The 18,931-nt window shown below is 47.3% G+C and overlaps 1 protein-coding gene across 1 annotated transcript in view; it reads right to left on the reverse strand.

Annotated features, from left to right (window-relative positions):
- The window catches only part of LOC144486934 (uncharacterized), a 59,787-nt gene that overhangs the window by 24,374 nt on the left and 16,482 nt on the right, over positions 1-18,931 (reverse strand). The gene's annotated exons all lie outside the window — the stretch shown is intronic.

Below are 18,931 nucleotides of genomic sequence, written 5' to 3' on the forward strand. Positions count from 1 at the left end.
AGAGGTCTGTGCTGAGTTCTGGTCGCCTCATTACAGAAAGGATGTAGAAATTATTGAAAAGGTGCAGAGAAGATTAACAAGGATGTTGCCTGGATTGGGTGGCATGCCTTATGAGGATAGGTTGAGGGAGCTCGGTCTTTTCTCCTTGGAGAGACGAAGGATGAGAGGTGACGTGATAGAGCTGTACAAGATGTTGAGAGGTACAGATCGGGTGGATTCTCAGAGGCTTTTTCCCAGGGCTGAAATGGCTGCTACGAGAGGACACAGGTTTAAGGTGCTGGGTAGTAGGTACATAGGAGATGTCAGGGGTAAGTTTTTCACTCGGAGGGTGGTGGGTGAGTGGAATCGGCTGCCATCAATGGTGGTGGAGGCAAACTCGATAGGGTCTTTTAAGAGACTCCTGGATGACTACATGGGACTTAATAGGGTTGAGGGTTATAGGTAAGCCTATATATAGGCGTAGGTAGGTAGGGACATGACCGGCGCAACTTGAGGGCCGAAGGGCTTGTTTGTGCTGCAGTTTTTCTATGTTCTATGTCTCATGGTCTTCTGGTATCATAGCTTCCACTTGGCAAAACACTGCGTCACATTCAGACATCTGGAAAAGGAAAGGTCTCTGTTCCACTCTGCTGTGATGCGCGCAGTAAACGCGCGTATTTCAGGGGCAGACAGCCGAGCTGCTGCGTGCCATTCCAACAGAGAAAACGGCTCCTTATTTTCAACGGCACTGATACCTGGGCTGAGGACTGGACTGAGTGAACATATTCACACAGGTTCCATGAATACAAACAAAAATTTGCACAAATGAATTTTAAGGTGTCAATTAGACTAACTTGAGCACACAAAGTTGAAGCTTCCTCAAATTATGGTCAGTTGAGTCAGTGAAGCAGCCGATTATATTTGCAGTGATGTCTGCATTCGAGCTCTTGCTGCTGTTTGAACTGAAGGCGGCTGAATCAAGGATTGCGTTTGCCGGGTGTTGTGGCGCGCACCTGTAATCCCGCTGCTGGGAGGCTGAGGCTGCTGGATTGCTTGAGGTCGGGAGTTCTGGGCTGTTGTTCTCTGTGCCGATCGGGTGTCCACACTAAGATCAGTATCCGCATGGTGTTCCAAGAGGACTCTGGGAGCACCAGGTGTGCTAAGGAGGGGTGAACCGGCCCAGGTCGGAAACGGAGCAGGTCAAATCCCCTGTGCTCTTCAGTAGTGGGATAGCACCTGTGAATAGAAGCAGCAGTGCAGCCTGACCAATACAGCGAGACGCTTCCTTTTCTCCACACCTTCAATCGCAGCAAACAAACTGTTTTGCCGTTCCCATCAATGCAGACAAACCCGATGCCTCTCTGCCTGCCTCCACACTCACTCCCTCTGCTGCCCCTTTCATTCACTCTCACACCCAATGCTATCACCACAGCAAACTACGCAAGGACACCAAAACCAAGTACACACACTTTTGACCAACCAACTCTCCACCAGCCCTGCACGCTCACACGCACCATTCTGCAATTCCCACTTTTACCACTCTCCCCATTCTTTGCCTCCTCAATATCCACCTCACCTTTACTGCTCCCTGCTGCTCCCGGCAGGAACTGCACTTTTAAAATCTTCAACTTGCACAATCATGTCAGCCACGGCCACAAGAGGGCGCGAACCTCTTCACCTCCTCCACACTACTCATATCGCGCACACACTTCCCAGCACAACCACCAAACATTCAATCTGTCTCTCGGCTCTCATAACTCCTTCTCGTTTATTTATTCCCTTCTGGCAAATTCTCCACTGTCAACATCGAAAGTCTCGAGGCTTTGGACTTGATCTAATGCTGTAAATAAGAGAGTGGGAGAGAAAGAAAGAGAGAGAGAGAAAGAGAGACAGGAAAATGCTCATTGTAATTTCCAGTTTAATCGCCAAGCCACATTGGCAATTCACAGACACCCCATTGTTCGATGTCCCCTCGACCGAGTCTATTCTCAAAGATAAGACTCGGGGTGGTGACTGCACCGGAGGGAACGCGCAGAAACCAAGCATTGCGCTTAATAGATTTCACTTCGCAAAAAGTGCGTCAAATTCAGAGATCTGGAAAAGGAAAGGTCTCTGTTCCACTCTGCTGTGATGCGCGCAGTAACCGTGCGTATTTCAGGGGCAGACAGCCGAGCTGCTGCGTGCCATTCCAACAGAGAAAACGGCTCCTTATTTTCAACGGCACTGATATCTGGGCTGAGGACTGGACTGAGTCAACATATTCAGACAGGTTCCATGATACAAAGAATAATTCGCACAAATGAATTTATGTTGTCAATTCGACTAACTTGAGCATTCAAAGTTGAAGCGTCCTCAAATGATTACCAGTTGAGTCAGTGAAGCAGCCTAGGATATTTGCAGTGATGTCTGCAGTGGAGCCCTCCTGCTGTTTGAACTGAAGTGGAGATGCCGGCGTTGGACTGGGGTAAACACAGTAAGAAGTTTAACAACACCAGGTTAAAGTCCAACAGGTTTATTTGGTAGCAAAAGCCACACAAGCTTTCGAGGCTCTGAGCCCCTTCTTCAGGTGAGTGGGAATTCTGTTCACAAACAGAACTTATAAGACACAGACTCAATTTACATGAATAATGGTTGGAATGCGAATACTTACAACTAATCCAGTCTTTAAGAAACAAAACAATGGGAGTGGAGAGAGCATCAAGACAGGCTAAAAAGATGTGTATTGTCTCCAGACAAGACAGCCAGTGAAACTCTGCAGGTCCACGCAACTGTGGGAGTTACAAATAGTGTGACATAAATTCTGATTCTAGGATCGCATGATAAAGACTCAGGAGGAAAAAAGCAGAAATATTTATGTGAAATAGTGTGACATAAACCCAATATCCCGGTTGAGGCCGTCCTTGTGTGTGTGGAACCTGGCTATCAGTTTCTGCTCCGCGACTCTGCGCTGTCGTGTGTCGCGAAGGCCGCCTTGGAGAACGCTTACCCGAATATCAGAGGCCGAATGCCCGTGACCGCTGAAGTGCTCCCTGTTGGGGAGCACTTCAGCGGTCACGGGCATTCGGCCTCTGATATTCGGGTAAGCGTTCTCCAAGGCGGCCTTCGCGACACACGACAGCGCAGAGTCGCGGAGCAGAAACTGATAGCCAGGTTCCACACACACAAGGACGGCCTCAACCGGGATATTGGGTTTATGTCACACTATTTCACATAAATATTTCTGCTTTTTTCCTCCTGAGTCTTTATCATGCGATCCTAGAATCAGAATTTATGTCACACTATTTGTAACTCCCACAGTTGCGTGGACCTGCAGAGTTTCACTGGCTGTCTTGTCTGGAGACAATACACATCTTTTTAGCCTGTCTTGATGCTCTCTCCACTCCCATTGTTTTGTTTCTTAAAGACTGGATTAGTTGTAAGTATTCGCATTCCAACCATTATTCATGTAAATTGAGTCTGTGTCTTATAAGTTCTGTTTGTGAACAGAATTCCCACTCACCTGAAGAAGGGGCTCAGAGCCTCGAAAGCTTGTGTGGCTTTTGCTACCAAATAAACCTGTTGGACTTTAACCTGGTGTTGTTAAACTTCTTACTGTGTTTGAACTGAAGGCAGCGGAATCAAGGATGGTGCTGGTCGAGTGCTGTAGCGCACCCCTTTAATTCCGCTGCTGGGAGACTGAGGCTGCTGGATTGCTTGAGGTCGGGAGTTCTGGGCTGTTGTTCTCTGTGCCGATCGGGTGTCCACACTAAGATCAGTATCCGCGTTTGTTTTCCAAGAGGACTCTGGGAGCACTAGGTGTGCTAAGGAGGGGTGAACCGGCCCAGGTCGGGAACGGAGCAGGTCAAATCCCCGGTGCTTTTCAGTTGTGGGATAGCACCTGTGAATAGAAACAGCAGTGCAGCCTGACCAATACAGCGAGACGCATCCTTTTCTCCACACCTTCAATCACAGCCAACAAACTTCTTTGCCATTCCCAGACAAACCCGATGCCTCTCTGGCTGCCTCCACACTCACTCCCTCTGCTGCCCCTTTCATTCACTCTCACATCCAATGCTATCACCACATCAATCTACGCAAGTAAACCAAAACATGTACACACACTTTTGACCAACCAACTCTCCACCAGCTCTGCACGCTCACAAGCACCATTCTGCAATTCCCACTTGCCTCACTCACTGCCCATTCTTTGCCTCCTCAATATCCACCTCACATTTACCGCTCCCTGCTGCTCACGGCAGAAACTACACTTTTAAAATGTTCAACTTGCAAAATCATGTCAGCCACGGCCACAAGAGAGCGCGAAACTCTTCACCTCTTCCTCACATCTCATATCGCGCACATACTTCCCAGCACATCCAACAAGCATTCAAGCTGCCTCTCGGCTCTCATATCTCCTTCTCCTTTTTTCATTCCCTCCTGACAATTCCTCCACTGTCAACGTCGAAAGCCTCGACGCTCATGACTTAATCTAATGCTGTAAATGAGAGAGTGGGAGAGAAAGAAAGGGAGAGAGAGAAAGACAGCAAAATGTTCATTGTAATTTCAATTTCAGCGTTGATCGCGAACCCACTTTGGCAATTCACCGACCTTCATTGTTCAATGTCCCCTCTACTGAGTCTATCCTAAGGAGGAGGAAACATGTCAAGGGGAGGCCGAGGCATCCACGGCTGACGAGGGAAGTCAAGGACAAGATAAAAGCAAAAGAAAAAGAATACAAAGTGGCGAGGATTAGTGGGAAGCTGGAGGATTGGGATTTTTAAAAATGCGAGCAGAGGACAACTATAGAAGCAATAAGGGGTGGAAAGATGAAATATGATTGCAAGGTAGGCAGTAATATAAAAGAAGACAGGAAGAGTTTTTTTCAATATATAATTGATAAGAGAGAGGCAAAAATAGACATTGGATCACGATACAATGAGGCTGGAGAAGTAACAATAGGAAACAAAGAAATGGCAGATGGACTGAATCGTTACTTTGCATCAGTCCTCACGGTGGAAGACACCAGGGGGATGCCAGAGCTCCAGGAGAATCAAGGGGAACAGGTGGCTGCAGTGGCCATCACTAAGGAGAAGGTTCTGGGGAAACTGAAAGGTCTGAAGGTGGATAAATCACCTGGACTGGATGGACTACACGCCAGGATTCTAAGAGAGATAACTGAGGAAATTGTGGAGGCATTGGCAGTGATCTTTCAGGAATCACAGAGGACTGGAAAGTAGCGAATGTAACACCGCTGTTTAAGAAGGGAGGGTGGCAGGAAATGTGAAATTAGAGGCCAGTGAGCCTGACTTCAGTCATTGGCAAGATTATAGAGTCAATTATGAAAGATGAGATTGCAGAATACTTGGAAGTGCATGATAAAATAGGACTGAGTCAGCATGGCTTGGTCAAGGGGTGGCCATGTCTGACAAATCTCTTAGCATTCTGTGAGGAGATGACAAGGAAGTTCGATGAAGGAGAACCAGTGGACGTGATTTATTTCGATTCCCAGAAGGCCTTTGGCAATGTGCCGCATAGGAGACTGTTCAATCTGTTAGGAGCACATAGTTCTAAGCTTAAGATCCTGGCATGGATAGAGGATTGGCTGATTGGCAGGAGGCAGAGTGTGGGGATAAAGGGGTCCTTTTCAGGATGGCAGCCGTTGACTAGCGGTTTGCTTCAGGGGTCGGTGCTGGGACCACAACTTTTCACAATATACATTAACGTTTTGGAAGAAGGAACTGAAGGCACTGTTGCTAAGTTTGCAGATGATACAAAGATATGCAGAGGGACAGGTAGTATTGAGGAAGCAGGGGGCTTCAGAAGGACCTGAACAGGTTAGAAGAGTGGGCAAAGAAGTGGCAGATGGTGTATAATGTGGAAAAGTGTGAGGTTATGCACTTTGGAAGGAGGAATGGAGGCACAGACTATGTTCTAACTGGGGAAATGCTTAGGAAATCAGAAACACAAAGGGGCTTGGGAGTGCTTGTTCTCAAGGTTAACATGCAGATTTAGTCGGCAGTCAGGAAGGCAAATGCAATGCTAGCATTCATGTCGAGAGGGCTAGAATACAATAGCAGGGATGTATTTCTGAGGCTGCATAATACCCCATTTGGAGTATTGTGAGCAGTTTTGGGCCCCGTATCTAAGGAAGGATGTGCTGGCCTTGGAAAGGGTCCAGAGGAGGTTCACAAGAATGATCCCCAGAATGAAGAGCTTGTCGTATGAGGAACGGGTGAGGACTCTGGCTCTGTACTCGTTGGAGTTTAGAAGGAAGAGGGGGAAACCTGCAGGATACTGCAAGGCCTGGATAGAGTGGACATGAAGAGGATGTTTTGATTTTGATTTGATTTGATTTATTATTCTCACATCTATTAACGTACAGTGAAAAGTATTGTTTTTTGCACGCTATACAGACAAAACACACCATTCATGGAGAAGGAAAACAAGAGAGTGCAGAATGTAGTGTTACAGTCATAGCTAGGGTGCAGAGAAAGTTCAACTTAATGCAAGGTAAGTCCATTCAAAAGTCTGACAGCAGCAGGGAAGAAGCTGTTCTTGAGTCGGTTGGAACAGGACGTTCAATGTTTGACACTTTTTCCTGAAGGAAGAAGGTGGAAGAGAGAATGTCCGGGGTACATGGGGTCCTTAGTTATGCTGGCTGCTTTGCCGAGGCAGTGGGAAGTGCAGACAGAGTCAATGATGGGAGGCTGGTTTGCGTGATGGATTGGGCTACATTCACGATTTTTTGTAGTTTCTTGCGGTCTTGGGCAGAGCAGGAGCCATACCAAGCTGTGATACAACTAGAAAGAATGCTTGCTATGGTGCACCTGTAAAAGTTGGTGAGAGGCTTAGCTGACATCCAAATTTCCTTAGTCTTCTGAGAAAGTAGAGGCATTGGTGCTCTTTCTGAACAATAGTGTCGGCATGGGGGGGACCAGGACAGGTTGTTGGTGATCTGGACACCTAAAAACTTGAAGCTCACGACCTTTTCTATTTCATTCCTGTTGATGTAGGCAGTAAAAAGTCTCACAAAGCCAGGTTAAATTCCAACAGGTTTATTTGGTAGCAAATACCATAAGCAAATACCAAATAAACCTGTTGGACTTTAACCTGGTGTTGTGAGGCTTCTTACTGTGTTCACCCCAGTCCAACGCCGGCATCTCCACATCATGATGTAGGCAGGGGCATGTTCTCCTTTACACTTCCTGAAGTTGATGACAATCTCCTTCGTTTTGTTGACATGGAGGGAGAGATTATTGTTGCCGCACCATTTCACCAGATTCTCTATCTCATTCCTGTACTCTGTCTCATCATTGTTTGAGATCCAACCCACTATGGTGCTGTCGTCAGCAAACTTGAAAATCAAATTGGAGGGGAATTTGGCCGTACAGTCATAGGTATCATAAGGAGTATAGTAAGGGGCTGACAACACAGCCTTGTGGGGCACCGGTGTTGAGGATGACCGTGGAGGAAGTGTTGTTGCCTATCCTTACTGATTATGGTCTGTGAGTTAGGTAGTGCAGGATCCAATCACAGAGCGAGGTGCCGAGGCCCAGGCCACGGAGTTTGGGGATGTGTTTCGTGGGAATAATAGTGTTGAAGACTGAGCTGTAGTCAATAAATAGGAGTCTGACAGAGGTGTCCTTGTTATCTACGTGTTCCAGCGCTGAGTGCAGTGTTGATGTTTCCACTAGTAGGAAAAACTAGGACCAGAGGGCACAACCTCAGGCTAAAGGGACAATCATTTGAAACAGATATGAGGAGGAATTTCTTCAGCCAGAGTGTGGTGAATCTGTGGAACTCTGGGCCGCAGAAAGGTGTGGAGGCCAGATCATTGAGTGTCATTAAGGCAGGGATAGATAGGTTCTTGATTAATGAGGGGATCAGGGGTTTGGGGAAAAGGCAGGAGAATGAGGATGAGAAAAATATCAGCCATGATTAAATGGCGGAGCAGACTCGATGGGCCGAGTGGCAAAATTCTGCTCCTATGTCTCATGTTCTTCTGGTAACATAGCTTCCACTTGGCAAAACACTGCCTCACATTCAGAGATCTGGAAAAGGAAAGGTCTCTGTTCCACTCTGCTGTGATGCGCGCAGTAAACGTGTGTATTTCAGGGGCAGACAACCGAGCTGCTGCGTGCCATTCCAACAAAGAAAACGGCTCCTTATTTTCAACGGCACTGATACCTGGGCTGAGGACGGGACTGAGTGAATATATTCAGACAGGTTCCATGAATACAAACAAAAATTCGCACAAATAAATTTTAAGAGGTCAATTAGACTAACTTGAGCACACAAAGTTGAAGCTTCCTCAAATTATGGTCAGTTGATTCAGTGAAGCAGTGAAGTCAGTCTGCATTCGAGCTCTTGCTGCTGTTTGAACTGAAGGCGGCTGAATCAAGGATTGCGTTTGCCGGGTGCTGTGGCGCGCACCTGTAATCCCGCTGCTGGGAGGCTGAGGCTGCTGGATTGCTTGAGGTCGGGAGTTCTGGGCTGTTGTTCTCTGTGCCGATCGGGTGTCCACACTAAGATCAGTATCCACATGGTGTTCCAAAAGGACTCTGGAAGCACCAGGTGTGCTAAGGAGGGGCGAACCAGCCCAGGTCGGAAACGGAGCAGGTCAAATCCCCTGTGCTCTTCGACAGTGGGATAGCACCTGTGAATAGAAACAACAGTGCCGCCTGACCAATACAGCGAGACGCTTCCTTTTCTCCACACCTTCAATCGCAGCAAACAAAATATTTTGCCGTTCCCCTCAATACAGACAAACCCGATGCCTCTCTGCCTGCCTCCACACTCACTCCCTCTGCTGCCCCTTTCATTCACTCTCACATCCAATGCCATCACCACATCAATCTACGCAAGTAAACCAAAACATGGACACACACCTTTGACCAACCAACTCTCCACCAGCACTGCACGCTCACCCGCACCATTCTCCAATCCCCACTTTCCTCACTCTCCCCATTCTTTGCCTCCTCAATATCCACCTCACTTTTACTGCTCCCTGCTGCTCACGGCAGAAACTGCACTTTTAAAATCTTCAACTTGCACAATCATGTCAGCCACGGCCACAAGAGAGCGCGAACCTCTTCACCTCTTCCCCACATCTCATATCGCGCACATACTTCCCAGCACATCCAACAAGCATTCAAGCTGCCTCTCGGCTCTCATATCTCCTTCTCCTTTATTCATTCCCTCCTGACAATTTCTCCACTGTCAATGTCGAAAGTCTAGACGCTTATGACTTAATCTAATGCTGTAAATGAGAGAGTGGGAGAGAAAGAAAGAGAGAGAGAGAAAGACAGCAAAATGTTCGTTGTAATTTCAAGTTCAGCGTTGATCGCTAACCCACTTTGGCAATTCACCGACCTTCATTGTTCAATGTCCCCGCGACCGAGTCTATCCCAAGGAGGCGGAAACATGCCAAGGGGAGGACGAGGCATCCACGGCTGACGATGGAAGTCAAGGACAACATAAAAGCAAAAGAAAAAGAATACAAAGTGGCGAGGATTAGTGGGAAGCTGGAGGATTGGGATTTTTTTAAAATGCGAGCAGAGTACAACTCTGAAAGCAATAGGGCCGGGCGGGGGGGGGGGGGGGGGGGGGGGAGATGAAATAAGAGTGCAAGGTAGCCAGTAATATAAAAGAAGACAGGAAGAGTTTTTTTTCAATCCATAAAAGATAAGAGAGAGGCAAAAATAGACATTGGATCACGATAAAATGAGGCTGGAGAAGTAACAATAGGAAATAAAGAAATGGCAGATGAACTGAATCGTAACTTTGCATCAGTCCTCAAGGTGGAAGACACCAGGGGGATGCCAGAGCTCCAGGAGAATCAGGGGGAACAGGTGACTGCAGTGGCCATCACTAAGGAGAAGGTTCTGGGGAAACTGAAAGGTCTAAAGGTGGATAAATCACCTGGACTGGATGGACTACACGCCAGGATTCTAAAAATGATAACTGAGGAAATTTTGGAGGCATTGGCAGTGATCTTTCAGGAATGACAGAGGACTGGAAAGTAGCGAATGTAACACCGCTGTTTAAGAAGTTCGGGAGGCAGGAAATGTGAAATTAGAGGCCAGTGAGCCTGACTTCGGTCATTGGCAAGATTATAGAGTCAATTATGAAAGATGAGATTGCAGAATACTTGGAAGTGCATGATAAAATAGGACTGAGTCAGCATGGCTTGGTCAAGGGGTGGTCATGTCGGACAAATCTCTTACAATTCTTTGAGGAGATAACAAGGAAGTAAGAGAAAGGAGAACCAGTGGACGTGATTTATTTCGATTCCCAGAAGGCCTTTGGCAATGTGCCGCATAGGAGACTGTTCAATCTGTTAGGAGCACATAGTTCTAAGCTTAAGATCCTGGCATGGATAGAGGATTGGCTGATTGGCAGGAGGCAGAGTGTGGGGATAAAGGGGTCCTTTTCAGGATGGCAGCCGGTGACTAGCGGTGTGCTTCAGGGGTCGGTGCTGGGACCACAACTTTTCACAATATACATTAATGTTTTGGAAGAAGGAACTGAAGGCACTGTTGCTAAGTTTGCAGATGATACAAAGATATGCAGAGGGACAGGTAGTATTGAGGAAGCAGGGGGCTTCAGAAGGACCTGAACAGGTTAGGAGAGTGGGCAAAGAAGTGACAGATGGAGTATAATGTGGAAAAGTGTGAGGTTATGCACTTTGGAAGGAGAAATGGAGGCACAGACTATGTTCTAACTGGGGAAATGCTTAGGAAATCAGAAACACAAAGGGGCTTGGGAGTGCTTGCTCTCAAGGTTAACATGCAGATTTAGTCGGCAGTCAGGAAGGCAAATGCAATGCTAGCATTCATGTCGAGAGGGCTAGAATACAATAGCAGGGATGTATTTCTGAGGCTGCATAATACCCCATTTGGAGTATTGTGAGCAGTTTTGGGCCTCGTATCTAAGGAAGGATGTGCTGGCCTTGGAAAGGGTCCAGAGGAGGTTCACAGGAATGATCCCCAGAATGAAGAGCTTGTCGTATGAGGAACGGGTGAGGACTCTGGCTCTGTACTCGTTGGAGTTTAGAAGGAAGAGGGGGAAACCTGCAGGATACTGCGAGGCCTGGATAGAGTGGACGTGAAGAGGACGTTTTGATTTTGATTTGATTTGATTTATTATTCTCACATCTATTAACGTACAGTGAAAAGTATTGTTTTTTGCGCGCTATACAGACAAAACACACCATTCATGGAGAAGGAAAACAAGAGAGTGCAGAATGTAGTGTTACAGTCATAGCTAGGGTGCAGAGAAAGTTCAACTTAATGCAAGGTAAGTCCATTCAAAAGTCTGACAGCAGCAGGGAAGAAGCTGTTCTTGAGTCGGTTGGTACAGGACGTTCAACGTTTGACACTTTTTCCTGAAGGAAGAAGGTGGAAGAGAGAATGTCCGGGGTACATGGGGTCCTTAGGTATGCTGGCTGCTTTGCCGAGGCAGTGGGAAGTGCAGACAGAGTCAATGATGGGAGGCTGGTTTGCGTGATGGATTGGGCTACATTCACGATTTTTTGTAGTTTCTTGCGGTCTTGGGCAGAGCAGGAGCCATACCAAGCTGTGATACAACTAGAAAGAATGCTTGCTATGGTGCACCTGTAAAAGTTGGTGAGAGGCATAGCTGACATCCAAATTTCCTTAGTCTTCTGAGAAAGTAGAGGCATTGGTGCTCTTTCTGAACAATAGTGTCGGCATGGGGGGGACCAGGACAGGTTGTTGGTGATCTGGACACCTAAAAACTTGAAGCTCACGACCTTTTCTATTTCGTTCCTGTTGATGTAGGCAGCAAAAAGTCTCACAAAGCCAGGTTAAATTCCAACAGGTTTATTTGGTAGCAAATACCATAAGCAAATACCAAATAAACCTGTTGGACTTTAACCTGGTGTTGTGAGGCTTCTTACTGTGTTCACCCCAGTCCAACGCCGGCATCTCCACATCATGATGTAGGCAGGGGCATGTTCTCCTTTACACTTCCTGAAGATGATGACAATCTCCTTCGTTTTGTTGACATTGAGGGAGAGATTATTGTTGCCGCACCATTTCACCAGATTCTCTATCTCATTCCTGTACTCTGTCTCATCATTGTTTGAGATCCAACCCACTACGGTGCTGTCGTCAGCAAACTTGAAAATCAAATTGGAGGGGAATTTGGCCACACAGTCATTGGTATCATAAGGAGTATAGTAAGGGGCTGACAACACAGCCTTGTGGGGCACCGGTGTTGAGGATGACCGTGGAGGAAGTGTTGTTGCCTATCCTTACTGATTATGGTCTGTGAGTTAGGAAGTGCAGGATCCAATCACAGAGCGAGGTGCCGAGGCCCAGGCCACGGAGTTTGGGGATGTGTTTCGTGGGAATAATAGTGTTGAAGACTGAGCTGTAGTCAATAAATAGGAGTCTGACAGAGGTGTCCTTGTTATCTAGGTGTTCCAGCGCTGAGTGCAGTGTTGATGTTTCCACTAGTAGGAAAAACTAGGACCAGAGGGTACAACCTCAGGCTAAAGGGACAATCATTTGAAACAGAGATGAGGAGGAATTTCTTCAGCCAGAGTGTGGTGAATCTGTGGAACTCTGGGCCGCAGAAAGGTGTGGAGGCCAGATCATTGAGTGTCACTAAGGCAGGGATAGATATGTTCTTGATTAATGAGGGGATCAGGGGTTTGGGGAAAAGGCAGGAGAATGAGGATGAGAAAAATTTCAGCCATGATTAAATGGCGGAGCAGACTCGATGGGCCGAGTGGCAAAATTCTGCTCCTATGTCTCATGGTCTTCTGGTATCATAGCGACCACTTGGCAAACAACTGCGTCACATTCAGAGATCTGGAAAAGGAAAGGTCTCTGTTCCACTCTGCTGTGATGCGCGCAGTAAACGTGTGTATTTCAGGGGCAGACAGCCGAGCTGTTGCGTGCCATTCCAACAGAGAAAACGGCTCCTTATTTTCAACGGCATTGATACCTGGGCTGAGGACTGGACTCAGTGAACATATTCAGACAGGTTCCATGAATACAAACAAAAATTCAAAGACTATTTCCTCGGGTGGATGGAGCTATTACAAGGGGGCATAACTATAGGGTTCATGGTGGGAGATATAGGAAGGATATCAGAGGTAGGTTCTTTACGCAGAGAGTGGTTGGGGTGTGGAATGGACTGCCTGCAGTGATAGTGGAGTCAGACACTTTAGGAACATTTAAGCGGTTATTGGATAGGCACATGGAGCACACCAGGATGATAGGGAGTGGGATAGCTTGATATTGGTTTCAGATAAAGCTCGGCACAACATGTCGGAAGTTGTTGGAAAAGATTCTTAGAGATAGGATGTATGCGCATTTAGAAAGGAATAAACTCATTAACGATAGTCAGCATGGTTTTGTGAGAGGGAGGTCATGCCTCACTAACCTGGTGGAGTTTTTTGAAGAAGTGACCAAAATGGTTGACGAGGGAAGGGATGTCGTCTATATGGACTTTAGTAAAGCGTTTGACAAAGTCCCTCATGGTTGGCTGGTGAAAAAGGTTGGATCTCATGGGATAAAGGGGGAGGTGGCTAGATGGGTGGAGAACTGGCTTGGTCACAGAAGACAGAGGGTGGTAGTGGAAGGGTCTTTTTCCGGCTGGAGGCCTGTGACTAGTGGTGTTCCGCAGGGCTCTGTATTGGGACCTCTGCTGTTTGTGATTTATATAAACGATCTGGAAGAAGGTGTAACTGGGGTGATCAGTAAGTTTGCAGACGACACAAAATTGGCAGGACTCGCAGATAGTGAGGAGCATTGTCAGAAGCTACAGAAGGATATAGATAGGCTGGAAATTTGGGCAAAGAAATAGCAGATGGAGTTCAATCCTGATCAATGCGAAGTGATGCATTTTGGTAGAAATAATGTAGGGAGGAGCTATACGATAAATGGCAGAACCATAAAGGGTGTAGATACGCAGAGGGACCTGGGTGTGCAAGTCCACAGATCCTTGAAAGTGACGTCACAGGTGGAGAAGGCGGTGAAGAAGGCATATGGCATGCTTGCCTTTATAGGACGGGGCATAGAGTATAAAAGTTGGGGTCTGATGTTGCAGATGTATAGAACGTTGGTTCGGCCGCATCTGGAATACTGCGTCCAGTTCTTGTCGCCACACTACCAGAAGGATGTGGAGGCTTTGGAGAGAGTACAGAGGAGGTTTACCAGGATGTTACCTGGTATGGAGGGGCTTAGTTATGAGGAGAGATTGGGGAAACTGGGGTTGTTCTCCCTGGAAAGACGGAGGATGAGGGGAGACTTAATAGAGTTGTATAAAGTTATGAAAGGCATAGATAGAAAAAATCTAGATAGAAAAAAATCGGAGGGTTTTTTTTCAAAACAGGAAATAGGCCCAGCAGCAGCTTGGGAAGGTTTTGGAGGGTTTAAAAGTGCTTAACTTGGAGGTTTCAGCCTCATTGTTCCACAGGAGCAGGCTGAGGGTAAGGGAGCTTGTTTGTGCACTAATTTATTTAATTATTGTTCAGTTAACTTTGTGAAAAAAATCGGAGGTTTTTTTTTCAAAACAGGAAATAGGCCCAGGAACAGCCTGGGAAGGTTTTTTGGAGGGTTTAAAAGCAGGCCGCACTTTTGAGCGGGCAGCGTCTGGAGTGGGCACTGGAGTGAGCAGGGAGCAGAGTGTGAGCTGTAAGGGCTTTGGCTCACAGGGCTTCGGTGAAGGCGAGGAAGGTTGTTTGTTTTTCTTCTGTTACACCCCCTTTTTTGTTTTATCTCCCAAAAACTAAAAAGGACATGGCTGGTATGAGTGGGAGGCCAGTATACTGCATTCGGTGTGGGATGTGGGAGTTCCTGGAGACAACTTGCCTCCCGGAAGTCCATATCTGTGCCAGATGCGTGGAACTGCAACTCCTGAAGGATCGTGTAAGGGAGCTGGAGCTGAGGCTCGATGAACTCAGTTTAGTTAGGGAAAATGAGAGATTAATAGATAAAAGTTATAGTCAGGTAGTGACACCAGGGTCTCGGAAGGAAGACACGTGGGTCACAGTTAGGAGGGGTAATAGTCAGAAGGGTGATGTGCCAGAAAGTACCCCAGTGGCAGTCTCCCATAAAAGAAAGGGATGGGCAACAGATGGGATAAGGGAGGGGAGTGAGCAGTCTGTGGAGGGATCCCCTGTGGTTGTCCCCCTCCAAAATAGGTATATTGTTTTGGATTCTGTGGAGGGGGATGACCCTCCAGGGGTAAGCCACGAGGACCAGATAGCCTCCACGGAGACAGGCTCAGGGGTCCGGAAGGGAAAGAAGGGGTTTAGGAGAGCAATAGTTGTGGGGGACGCAATGGTTAGAGGCGCGGACAGGCGCTTCTGTGGGAGTGAACGAGAATCCAGGATGGTAGTCTGCCTCCCTGGTGCCGGGGTACTGGATGTCTCCGAGAGGGTAGGAAGCATATTCAAAAAGGAAGGTAGTCAAACGGATGTGATTGTACACATTGGTGAAAATGATGTAGGTAGGAAGAGCAGGGGGGTCATACGAGAGAAATTCAGGGAGTTGGGTGCTAGGCTAAAAAGTAAGGCCTCCAGGGTAGCAATCCCTGGACTGCTCCCGGTGTATAGTGCAAGTGAGGCTCGGAACAGGGAGATTCTACAGGTGAACGCGTGGCTAAAGGACTGGTGCAAGAGGGAGGGTTTTAAATTCATAGATAACTGGGAAATCTTCAAGTCAGGATGGCAACTGTACAGAAAGGATGGGTTACACCTCAACTGGAAGGGAGCAAATATCCTGGCTGGGAGTTTTGCGAGAGTGTTTTGGCAGGATTTAAACTAGTGTGGCAGGGGGGTGGGGAACAAAACAGTAGGTCAGTAAATACTGAGCCTGGGGTTGAGCTGGGGGCCAGGGCAAGGCTAGCTAAGAAGAGGAGCACTCTGGAGGAGGATGACCTGACTGGGCCTGGAGGTCTGGAGTGCATCTGCTTCAATGCAAGGAGCGTAACGGGTAAAACAGACGAACTTAGGGCCTTAATGCTTATGCGGAATTTGGATGTGGTTGCGGTGACGGAAATTTGGTTAAAAGGACAGGACTGGCAGCTGAATATTCCGGGGTATAAGTGTTTTAGGCGAGACAGAGGAGGGGCTAAAAAAGGTGGGGGAGTAGCGATATTAGTTAAGGAGCATATTACCGCGGTGCAGAGGGTAGACAACTTAGAGGGGTCATGTACTGAGTCGCTGTGGGTGGAACTCAGAAACAGGAAGGGTGCAGTCACTATGCTGGGGGTGTACTACAGACCACCCAACAGCCCACGAGAAGTGGAGGAAAGGATATGTCAGGAGATTCTGGATAGGTGCAGAAAAAATAGGGTTGTTGTAGTGGGGGACTTTAATTTCCCTGGCACAGACTGGAAAGTGCTTAGAGCTGGGAGTCCGGACGGGGAGGAATTTGTAAAATGCGTACTGGAAGGTTCTTTGAAACAGTATGGAGATAGCCCGACTAGAGAGGGGGCTATACTGGACCTAGTTCTGGGAAATAAGCCCGGTCAGGTCGTCAAAGTTTCGATAGGGGAACATGTGGCAAATAGTGACCACAACTCTGTTAACCTTAGGATAGTAATGGACAAGGATGAGTGCTGTCCTATGGGCAGGGTGCTAAATTGGGGGAAGGCTAACTATAGCCGGATTAGGCAGGAATTGGTGGATGTTGATTGGGAGAGGATGTTCGAGGGTAAGTCCGCGTCTGGCATGTGGGAGTCTTTTAAGGAACTCTTGAGAAGGCTGCAGGATAGGCATGTGCCTGTAAAAAGGAAAGATAGGAAAGGTAGGATTCGAGAGCCTTGGATAACCAGGGAAATTGAGGATCTGATTAAAATGAAAAGGGAGGCGTACATTAAGTCCAGGCAAAAGAAAACAGATGGAGCTCTGGAGGAAGACAGAGAGAGTAGGAAAGAACTCAAACGGGGAGTTAGAAGGGCAAAAAGAGGTCACGAGATGTTCTTGGCAGGCAGGATCAAGGAGAATCCTAAGGCATTCTATTCATACGTTAGGAACAAAAGAGTTGTCAGGGAGAAAATCGGACCTCTCAGGGACAAAGGAGGGGAATTATGCTTAGAACCCAAGGGAATAGGGGAGATCCTAAATGAATACTTTGCATCGGTATTCACGAAGGAGTGGGGCGTGTTAACCGGGAGTATCTCGGAGGGAGGTGTTGACCCGTTAGAGAAAATCTCCATTACAAGAGAGGAAGTGTTAGGTTTTTTAGGGAACATTAAAACTGACAAAGCCCCAGGGCCTGATGGCATCTCTCCTCGACTGCTCAGGGAGACGAGAGATGAAATTGCTGGGCCTCTGACGGAAATCTTTGTCGCTTCTTTGGACACGGGTGAGGTCCCTGAGGATTGGAGGATAGCGAATGTGGTCCCGTTGTTTAAGAAGGGTAGCAGGGATAACCCAGGAAATTATAGGCCGGTGAGCTTGACGTCCGTGGTAGGGAAGTTGTTGGAGAGGATTCTTAGAGACAGGATGTATGTGCATTTAGAACGGAATAATCTCATTAGTGACAGACAGCATGGTTTTGTAAGAGGGAGGTCATGCCGTACAAATTTGGTGGAGTTTTTTGAGGAAGTGACAAAAACGGTTGATGAAGGAAGGGCCGTGGATGTCGTCTATATGGATTTCAGTAAGGCATTTGACAAAGTCCCACATGGCAGGTTGGTTAAGAAGGTTAAGGCTCATGGGATACAAGGAGAAGTGGCTAGATGGGTGGAGAACTGGCTTGGCCATAGGAGACAGAGGGTAGTGGTCGAAGGGTCTTTTTCCGGCTGGAGGTCTGTGACCAGTGGTGCTCCGCAGGGCTCTGTACTGGGACCTCTGCTATTTGTAATATATATAAATGATTTGGAAGAAGGTGTAACGGTGTAATCAGCAAGTTTGCGGATGACACGAAGATGGCTGGACTTGCGGATAGCGAAGAGCATTGTCGGGCAATACAGCAGGATATAGATAGGCTGGAAAATTGGGCGGAGAGGTGGCAGATGGAATTTAATCCGGATAAATGCGAAGTGATGCATTTTGGAAGAAATAATGTAGGGAGGAGTTATACAATAAATGGCAGAGTCATCAGGAGTATAGAAACACAGAGGGACCTAAGTGTGCAAGTCCACAAATCCTTGAAGGTGGCAACACAGGTGGAGAAGGTGGTGAAGAAGGCATATGGTATGCTTGCCTTTATAGGACAGAGTATAGAGTATAAAAGCTGGAGTCTGATGATGCAGCTGTATAGAACGCTGGTTAGGCCACATTTGGAGTACTGCGTCCAGTTCTGGTCGCCGCACTACCAGAAGGACATGGAGGCGTTAGAGAGAGTGCAGAGAAAGTTTACCAGGATGTTGCCTGGTATGGATGTATACAGCAACATCATGCTGAGCAGAGCATATAAAAACTGCATTCATCGTGGACCCAAATGTATGGATTTCATTTTTGATGAGACTTTGTAGAAATGGAATTGTTATTTTTAATTTTGGAGGAGGAGAGATTGGGGAAACTGGGGTTGTTCTTCCTGGAAAGACGGAGAATGAGGGGAGATCTAATAGAGGTGTACAAGATTATGAAGGGGATAGATAGGATGAACGGTGGGAAGCTTTTTCCCAGATCAGAAGTGACGTTCACGAGGGGTCACGGGCTCAAGGTGAGAGGGGCGAAGTATAACTCAGATATTAGAGGGATGTTTTTTACACAGAGGGTGCTGGGGGCCTGGAATGCGTTGCCAAGTAGGGTGGTGGAGGCAGGCACGCTGACATCGTTTAAGACTTACCTGGATAGACACATGAGCAGCCTGGGAATGGAGGGATACAAACGATTGGTCTAGTTGGACCAAGGAGTGGCACAGGCTTGGAGGGCCGAAGGGCCTGTTTCCTGTGCTGTACTGTTCTTTGTTCTTCATTCTTTGTTTGTGTCTCAGCAGACTAGATAATTGAGTGAATCCCTTCCCACACTCGGAGCAGATGA

The sequence above is a fragment of the Mustelus asterias genome, unplaced genomic scaffold (assembly GCF_964213995.1).
Source record: "Mustelus asterias unplaced genomic scaffold, sMusAst1.hap1.1 HAP1_SCAFFOLD_525, whole genome shotgun sequence".
Classification (NCBI taxonomy): Eukaryota; Metazoa; Chordata; class Chondrichthyes; order Carcharhiniformes; family Triakidae; genus Mustelus; species Mustelus asterias.